This window comes from Phyllobates terribilis, unplaced genomic scaffold (assembly GCF_046119375.1).
Source record: "Phyllobates terribilis strain yellow unplaced genomic scaffold, ASM4611937v1 Scaffold_2__4_contigs__length_985480577, whole genome shotgun sequence".
In the NCBI taxonomy this organism is placed as follows: domain Eukaryota; kingdom Metazoa; phylum Chordata; class Amphibia; order Anura; family Dendrobatidae; genus Phyllobates; species Phyllobates terribilis.
Window position 1 is genome coordinate 848,458,633 of NW_027362762.1, and position 9,556 is coordinate 848,468,188.

Below are 9,556 nucleotides of genomic sequence, written 5' to 3' on the forward strand. Positions count from 1 at the left end.
GGCACCTGCCAGTACCCACTGGCCAGATCCAAGGAGGAGAAGTATCTTGCCTTCCCTAAGGCCGACAGGGACTCTTCGATTCGAGGTAGTGGGTAAGAGTCCCGTACTGTACAGGCATTCAGTCTATAGTCCACACAGAACCGCAGGGTCCCATCTTTCTACCGGACCAGGACAATCGGGGCTACCCACGGACTCTGACTCTCCCGTATCACACCATTCTGTAACATATGGGCTAGCATCTCCTTAACCTCTTTATACATCTGGGGAGGTATCTACCGGTATCTCTCCCGCACTGGGGCAGCGCTCCCCGTGGGAATCTCGTGGGTAATGGCTTCGGTGCAACCAAAATCATCCTCATGGCGAGCAAAGACTTCCTTGTACCGCTCCAGCACCTCCTCACCCTGCTGCACCTGTCGAGGTGTAAGTCCCGTCAATTCAGCCCGCATTCATTCTAGGATTCTTCGTCCCCCCTTCGCACTAGCCCGGTGGGATTCCGGAGGCACGGTGACCGCCAGAGTCCAGGGGTCTCCTCATACAGCGGACAGCTGTACCACATCAGGTCGCACCAACTTCTCTGGCATTCCCAGAATCTGGGCTATTTCCGCCCTGGGAGAGAGTGTGAGATCATCTTCGCCCAGATTAACACACCACACTATAACATTGCCACCCTGGACGGTGGCCAGTGTCCAAGCCACCAAGAGTCCGGGGGGTACTGTGTCCATCGAGGTTGGTTCTATCTGAACTTCGACCCCCTCAAGAGGTGTGCAGGCCCGTGCGGGTAACGTGAGTACAGTTTGTCCGGGCGGTAAGGTGAGCGTCGTAGCTGCTGGCACTATTTTCCCCAGGATCTTCCCTTCACTCGACGTCTCTTGAGCCCTGGGCAGCTCGGATTAGTTGTTGAAAGACCCTCCTTTGGGGAGTTTGCGGGTCCCACTGGTCTAGAGGAATCTCCTTCAGCTCACTAAGCAGGATTTGCCCGATCTCTTTCAGCACATTCATTCCGAGGGTCACAGGGGGTCCACTTCCGGCTCCCCCTGCGACCAGGACGACTTTTTTTCCCACATCTTTTCCACACACTCGGATCTTCATCCACACCACCCCTGTGACTGGGATAGGTAATTGATTAGCTGCCGTGTGTCTAATTACTGGTCCCCATTCAGGCCGCGCTGTCTCTGGAAATCGCTGTTGAAAGTAGGCTTCTGTCATCATAGTCACCTGGGATCCCGTGTCAATCAGGCAGTGAACAGCCCGACCACTTATTTCGGCCCAGAGAGTCGGGCTGGTGGAAACCAGGTCCTTGGGACTTCCTCTTTTTCTTTCCCCTTCCTCAGGCTCCGGGCTGTGTCCCCCAAACACGGAGCCCGCTAGTTTAACGGCTGCCGCGACAGGGGCCACCCTCGGCTAGCACAGCCCCTGGCGTAATGTCCTGCGCCTCCACACTTCCAGCAGCTCATGTCTCTGTCTGTGTAGGGCTGCCTCACTTCTCTACGGAACTCTTCTGCAGGGCGGGGCCTGAATTCAATTCTTTCCATAACTGGGGCAATCGATCTGGGTATCTCTGGTGTCGGGGCAGAGGTCTTCTTGAGACTGGACCATTCATCCCGCATCTCCTGTATCTCCTTTTGCATCTCTCGAGCCCATTCCGGTTCAGCTGCAGGCGGGATGGGTACCTCGTTACTCTGGACCATCCCTGCCAGTGCCGTCACCCCCATCTCCTGCTCTCTCACATGTGCCTCTGCCCCCACTTCTAGAAAAGTCATACGTGGGTTGGCGCGCAGGGGCTCCCGCAAGGCCTGCTTCAGCTGCACATCCCTGAGGCCTGTCACAAACTGGTCCCTTAAGATCACGTCAGGGGGGCCCACCCTCTGTAAGGCATTAACATACTGCGTCACAGTCTCCCCCTCCTGCTGCACTTGGTGAAACAGCCGTATCCTCAGCTCTCCTACATTGGTGGGATCCCCATGCATCTCCTCCAGTATCTGCACCACTTTTTCTACAGTATCCCGGTCATGGGGAGGGCGGTACATCACGGATTGTCGGGCCTCGCTGTCCAGGGCCAGTAAGGCTATTTCAGCTTGCATAGCTGGGGTCATCGGGTGCATACGTAACATACTCCTAACTCTCTCAATCCAGTCCCACAGCATCTTATTGTCCCCGGTGAACTTTGGGAGATTGCTGAGCATGGCCCCCAGCGGCAAGCTCGATGTAGGAGCTCCCAGGATGGGCTGCTCTGCAGTGTCTGTGTCTAACGACTGCATCCTGCCGCATACGCCAAATTTAACACGGGTGCTTTAAATGCAGTGACACAGAAACACAGAATACACAGCCAATACGGGGTTAATAAACAGGGGAGGTTTATGATAACAGGGTCAACCTCCACGCAGGGAGTAACGGAAAATATGGGGGAAAAACAAGGGAAGTAGCAGGTAAAAGTCTATTACTGACAGTTCACAGTTTAACTAGCTGTAGCAGAGTTGAACTGGTTGTAATCGGCAGTTTTTTTCACTTAGCTGACTCTTGCTCCTCACAAGGCAGTTGCCAGCTGATGCCAGTGTTGATTTCTTCAGGCGTCCCCGCCCAAACAATGCTCCGTCTTCTGGCGGCAGCAGGCGGTCTCCGGTTTTACCCGCTGAGCCCCTAGTCCATAACACGGCACCTCACGTGCTCGGCTCCACGGACCCTGCGTCTCTTCTCCCTCTAGTTGGCTTGACTCCTCCAGTCCATTGCACTCGGATCTTGCTCCAAGTACTGTAGCCAGGAGCCTGGACCCTCTCACACAGCTCTGCTGAGCAGGACCCAGCTCCGCTTTTCCGTGCAAACATCCTCGTCTCTTCCTCTCTCTAGCCACGCCACCAGTTTCCCGGTCACCTGACCTCCCAGCTCTCATTCTGGACACGACCCCAGCTTCCCAGTCACCTGCCTCCTGTGCTCGCAGTCTGTCTTCCCCCTGCAACCAGAGGCACGGCCCCGGCAGTTCCGAATCCCTAGCTCTGAAAGTACTTACACCCCGGTCTTCCCCCTTACACATGCACTACGCCTATGGTATAACATAGCAAAGTGCTAGAGTAGTAGTATTTTTCATTTCAAATTTGGAGAACAGAAGGATAATTATATTAGCATGATCTCAGCTTCTTATATAAATAGATGGTATTGGTTTGTATAGAGATGTCCACTAAACGGCCTTGTATGCTGGTTATATTGATTGCTCATATACAATATATCGCCACATTGGCTTATATCCTAACGTATTTTGAATAGGGATATATAATAGAGCATATGTGTCAAACTCAAGGCTCGCGGGCCAAATCTGACTCGCCATGTCACTCTAAGCGACCCGCAAGGTCAGGAAACACTTCAACACTGCTCCGACCAGCTTTCCGTACGGGGAAAGTGGAGAGCCCGTCAAAGCAGTTTTGAAGCTCAAAATCTAAGATGGCAGCCCCCCCCCCGCCTTGTGCTGGCTCCTCACCCTCTAAGAACTGGCTGCGTTCTACGTCGACACATCCAGTGCTTCGCAGAGAGGATGGAGCCGGCACAAGGAGCTGATGCCATCTTTATGAGTGCAGAGTGCACGCCACGAACACAGTCAACCTGCACAAACGGTGATCGCATTCAGCCTGCATAAATGGTGAACGCAGTTATCGCAGTCAGCCTGCATAAAGCAGTGAAGGCAGAGAACGCAGCCAGCACAAAAAGTGAACGCCGACAATACAAAGAGTGAGCACCGTTATCGCAATCAGCCAGCACTTTTGTGTTCTATTTTTTATTTAGAGCAGACGCGACCAGTTCTTGGCAAAGGGAACAGTCCATCTTGGATTCTGAGGTCTGGCACAGATCCCTTAGCCCTACTTCCCAGAGCCAGTGCCCTTAGTCTTACTACCCAGGGACAGCTCTCTTAACTCTACTATCCAGTAACAGCCCATTTATAGCCTCTGGCCAGTCTGTGCCAAAACTATGTTGCACGGACGTCTGCATGAGCCCTTGCAATCACAAGTGGCCCTTTGAAGTCAACCATAATGCTGTTTTGGACCTCAGTGAAGAGTTTGACACCCCTGTAATACGGTATCATTCATCAGTGGCTACTTAAATTATAGCAGGGTATAAAAATAAATTATAGTAGGGCAATAAAATATAACATTATCTTATTACACTGGACATAAAGTCTACACACCCACTAAAATGCCAGGATTTTGTCAGGTCAAAAAAATAATGTAGTTGCATATATATGAACTCCCCTTCAATAAAATATTAGTTTAAGTACCCTTTCAATTTATGAAACTGTTCAGTCTTTGGAGTAGAAGTCTATCAGCACGGCACATCTAGAATTGGCACTCTTTGCCTACTCTTCCTTGCAGTAGTGCTCTAAATCTGTCAGATTGCAAGAGCATCTCCTGTATACAGCGCCCTATTCATGTCAACACAGATTTTCATTTGGAGTCTTGGCTCTGGCTGGACTATTCCAAAACTTAAATTACCTTGTAGCAAAGCCATTCTTTTGTTGATTTCAAGGTATTCTTAGGGTTGTTGTCGTGCTGAAAGGTGAAATTCCTCTTCGTCTTTTTAAATGGTTTGAAGGATTTGCTGCAAAATTGACTGAAATTTGAAACCGTTCATAATTCCCTCCACCTTAACTAAAGCCTCAGTTCCAGCTGCTGAAGAAACAGCTCCAAAGGATAATGCTGCCTCCACCATGCTTCACTGTGGGTGTTGTTTTTGTGATGCACGGTATTGTCCTTGTGCAATACATAACTTTTCAAATCATGGCCAAAAAGTTCATTCTTGGTCTCATCAGACCATAATACATTTTCCCACCTGCTTGTGGTAGACGTGATGAAGGTTTTTGCAAAACATTGCCAAGCTTGGATGTTTTTCTTTGCAAGAGAAGGCTTCCATCTTGTCACCCTACCCCACAGGCCAGACATATGAAGAATAAGGGAGATTGTGTACTGCATGTGACAACAACCAGTCATTTCCAGAAATGCCTGCAGCAAATTTAATGTTTTGGTAGACTGTGTAGCAGAGCAGCCTTCCAGACAAAGTTTTCTTCTAGTCTTTTCAACAATTTTGGAGGAACATCCAGTTCTAGGTAAAGTCACTGTTGTGCCAAATTTAAGACACTTCTTGCTGACCATCTTTAGTATTTTATGGTATATCTAATGCCTTGGAATTTTTTTGTACCCTTCTCCTGACAATTTTCAACAATGAGATCCCTTTGCTGTGTTGTAAGCTGTTTAAAGACCGTGATTTTTTTTTTACTGTAAAATGCAACTATGAAAATGTCAGGAAAATCCTACTAGAACAGCTAAACTTTATATGGGGTTAATCAGAATGTGTACTAACTGCAGATGAAAGAATTATACACTTTTATCTCACTAGTGACTTAAAAAAATAACAAGTATTTGTAAAACTGAAATCATGGTCTGAGGATAGAGAGAGTGGGCACTCGGCTCCTGACCCAAACTCAATTGTCTAATAGGCGCATATAAAGCTCGTAGGGGCGTGTCAGGAGACCTGCAACCGGTCTAGACATTGCGGTCCATACTCGGACCGTGAATGTCGGATGTTTGAAACTGGCCAAAGTTGGAATCTTGGAGATCTTCTCCTCTATGGTTTTAGAAGAGGGAAAGATCCTAGTTACTTACCAGTAACGGGATTTTACAGAGCCCATGACAGCACCACCTGAGAGGGTATTCACCCATCAAGGACAGGAACCTACTAAATAAAAAGGCGGTACCTCTCTTCCGCATCAGTTTTTGTTTCAGAGCATGAGGGGGCCTCCGAAAAATAGGTTAGTACACAACTACCACCAAAACATTTTTTTTGTAAAACACCCCTAGAAGTGCACACCATAAGTGATCAAGGGGAGGGAATTAATAGGGTGCTGTCATGGGCTCTGTAAAATCCCATTACCAGTAAGTAACTAGGATCTTTTCCCCTTCTCCCATGACAGCACCACCTGAGAGATTTAGAGAGATCAGACACCAGAGGGAGGGATCACCACTTGCAACACCTTTCTCCCAAAAGACAGATCAGTAGAAGAGGAAAGGTCAAGAAGGTAATGCTTATAGAATGTAGAGGGGGATGATCAAGTTGCCGCCTTACATATGATGTCGATGGACACATCAGACCTTCTTAGCCCAGGAAGCAGCTACGGCCCTGGTGGAGTGGGCCTTCAGGTTCTCTGGAACTGGCAGATTGCTAGAGGAGTACGCTAAACCAATGGCGTCCCTGACCCATCTAGTTATGAACCCCCTCGTAACCTTAAGCCCTTTCTTAGCCCCCTGAAATGAGATGAATAAGGCGTCACTTTTCCTCCAAGCCTTTGTCACCTCCAAATACTGGACTAATACCCTCTTTACATCTAGAGTGTGAAGCCTTTGTTCCTCTGAATTTCTAGGATCAGGATAGAAGGAAGGGAGAGTAATTACTTGTGTCTTGAGGAATTTGGAGGCTACTTTTGGAAGATAGAGTAACCTTAAGGCCGAGTCTGGTCTTAAGGTTACTCTATCTATAGATACCTGAGTGAACGGATGGTTTACTGATAGCGCGTGCAGATCACTAACCCTACGGGCTGAGGTTAGTGCTATCAGCATAACTGTTTTTAAAAGGTGAGAACTTTCTCCGAAACCTTCTCTAAGGGCTCAAAGGGAGGCTTGGTTAGCGCCTCCGGAACCAGATTAAGGTCCCATGGAGGCATCCTTTGAGTAGGGATGGGTCTAGATTTACTGCAAGCTTTAATGAATCTATTGATCCATCTATTTGCTGCCAAGTCGCAATTATATAGTGTCCCCAGAGCTGATACTTGTACCTTAAGGGTACTGGTGTCTAACCCCATGATTAAGCCCTTCTGAAGAAACTCCAGGATGGCCCCAATAGGAACCCTCCCTTTAGCGGACTGACCCGAGGTAGAAAGAAATTTAGTCCAGGCTCTGTCATAGATCCTAGTAGTCACCGCCTTCCTACTTGCCAGTAGAGTAGCGACTAGACCTGGAGAAAACCCCTCGTGTTAGTAGCGACCTTTCAAAATCCAGGCTGTCAAATGCAGGCCTGATTTCTGAGGATGGAAGACTGGGCCCTGCCTGAGGAGATCTGGGGTGTCTGGAAGGACCCATGGTTCTGATTGGGACATCCTCTTCATCCAAATGAACCATGGTCTCTTGGGCTAAAACGGGGCGATCAATATAACTCTCGTCTGTTCTTCTCAGATCTTCCTCAGGATAGTAGGAATCAGCATTAGAGGGGGAAATGCATAGGCCAGGGTAAAGTTACAGGGAATTTGCAGCGCGTCCACAGCAAAAGGCTTCTCCTTTGGATTTAAGGAGCAAAAGACTTTGGTTTTCCGATTGCATTTGTTTGCAAACAGATCTATCTGAGGTTGCCCCCATCGGCAGACAATCTGCTGGAATATCGTTGGATTCAATTCCCATTCTCCGTGTTTCAAAACGTTACGACTTAGAAAATCGGTTCTTACGTTCTCTTATATGAGAGCTTAAATATATGATTCTCTGGAAAATGAAGGATCTGTTCTGTCACTAACATCAGAGGAAGGGATCTTGTTCCCCCCTGACGATTGATATAGGCGGCTATTGTTCGGTTGTCCGACATTATCCGGATGTGTTGACCCTGAAGATGAGAACTGAACTCTACTACTGCGCTTGACTGCCAACAGCTCCCTCATGTTGGAGGAAAGACCCGTCTTGCCGTCTGACCAGAGTCCCTGTATTAAATGGTCTCTCAGGTGAGCTCCCCAGCCTTTTGCGCTTGCATCTGTTGTAATCGTATCTGTTACCTGGAATGACCAAGGAACCCCCAGAGATAGATTTTCAGGATTCATCCACCAATCCAGCGAGCAGATTACCGAACTCGAAAGAGATATTCTTCCATCCAGGTGACCTCTGAGTTGTTTGTCTGCTGTCAGGATCTCCTGCTGTAGACGTCTGCAATGAAACTGGGCCCACTGTACAGCTGGGATACAGAATGTCATCGTACCCAGTAGAGACATTGTATTTCTCAGGGTCATGGATGGATTGCCAATTACGTGTGAGATGAGGGAATTGAGTCTGGTTCTCAGAGTCTAGAATGAGACACAAAAAGGACTGAACCTTCTTTGGTTCTAGTTTCGATTTTCCTAAATTTAGGATCCATCCCAAACCATTTAGACTGGCCGTGACTTCCGCCAGAGCCAGTGCACAGAGATCTTTTGATCTACCCACTACCAAAAAAAAATAAAAATAAAAATCGACCAGGTAAGGGATGACTAGAACATCCTTCTCCCTTAGATGTGCCGTGACTTCCAGGATAATCTTTGTGAAAACCCTCAGAGCCATGGAGATGCCAAAGGGAAGAGCTGCAAACTGAAAATGCTTTATGTGCTTGTCGATATGTACAGCTACCCTCAGATACGGTTAGTGTCCAGGAAAGATTGGGACGTGGTAGTAGGTGTCCTTCAAATCGAGGACGCACATAACACCCTGGAAACAACATCTTTATGGCCGATCTTATCAACTCCATCTTGAATTGTATGCAAGTTAAATGGTCGTTCAGCTTTTTCAGGTTGACAATGGTTTTGAAGGAGCCATCCGGTTTCTTTATTAGGAAGAGAGTTGAGTAAAACCCTCTCCCTTGCTCGGGTACTGGCTTTTCCACTAAAACCCCTTTCTCGACCAGAGTGAGAACTTCCTGCTGTAGGGCCATCTGTTCTCTTAGGCCACTGGGGGCTGAAATCCTGACGTTGTCTCTGGGAATGGTTTTGAACTCCAACTTCAGCCCCTTTCCGATTATCCCTAAAATCCAAGCGCTGGATGAGATCTTCTCCCAGGTGGGAAGGAAGTGGGACAACCTTCCTCCTACCTGGGGAGGCCCATCACTTAGGGGCTTTTTTTACTCTGAGGACGGCCCTCCGAACATGAAGCCTCTATGATTCGGCTTCTTGTCTCTCCAACTACCTTGATCTCGGGAAAATTTGCTCCGATTATATTTCCTTTTCCGAAAGGAGGTCTTATACCGGGGAACAGATACACTAGGAAAACAGTGTTTGTCTGCAGCCTTATCCAGGACGTCATCTAAGGCTTTTCCGAAAAGAAAGTCCCGTTCACATGGGATTGCGCAGAGTTTTGATTTAGACTGCACATCTCCTGGTCAGCTCTTTAGCCATAATGCCCTACGGGCTGCATTGGAAAGGTTAGCTGACCTGGCAGCCAGCCTAACGGAATCTGGCAATGCATCCGCAAGAAATGTGGAAGACTCAACAGAATTTTATCCCTAGGGACATTCCCTTTAATCTGGTCCTCTAATTGCTGTAACCAGATCATCATAGACCTGGCGGTGCAGGTGGCCGCCACTGCCGGCTTCAGAGCCCCCGCTGAGGACTCCCAGGTCTGTTTTAGAAAAGACTCCACCTTTTCATTGAGCAGATCTTAGAGGGCCCCCAAATCCTCAAAAAGCAGTGTGGATCTTTGAGGATTTCGAGATGGCCACATCAATTTTCGGAGTTGTCCCACTTCGCCACGTCCTCCTCCTCAAAAGGGTACCTCCGCTTAGAAGGAGGCAACTGGCC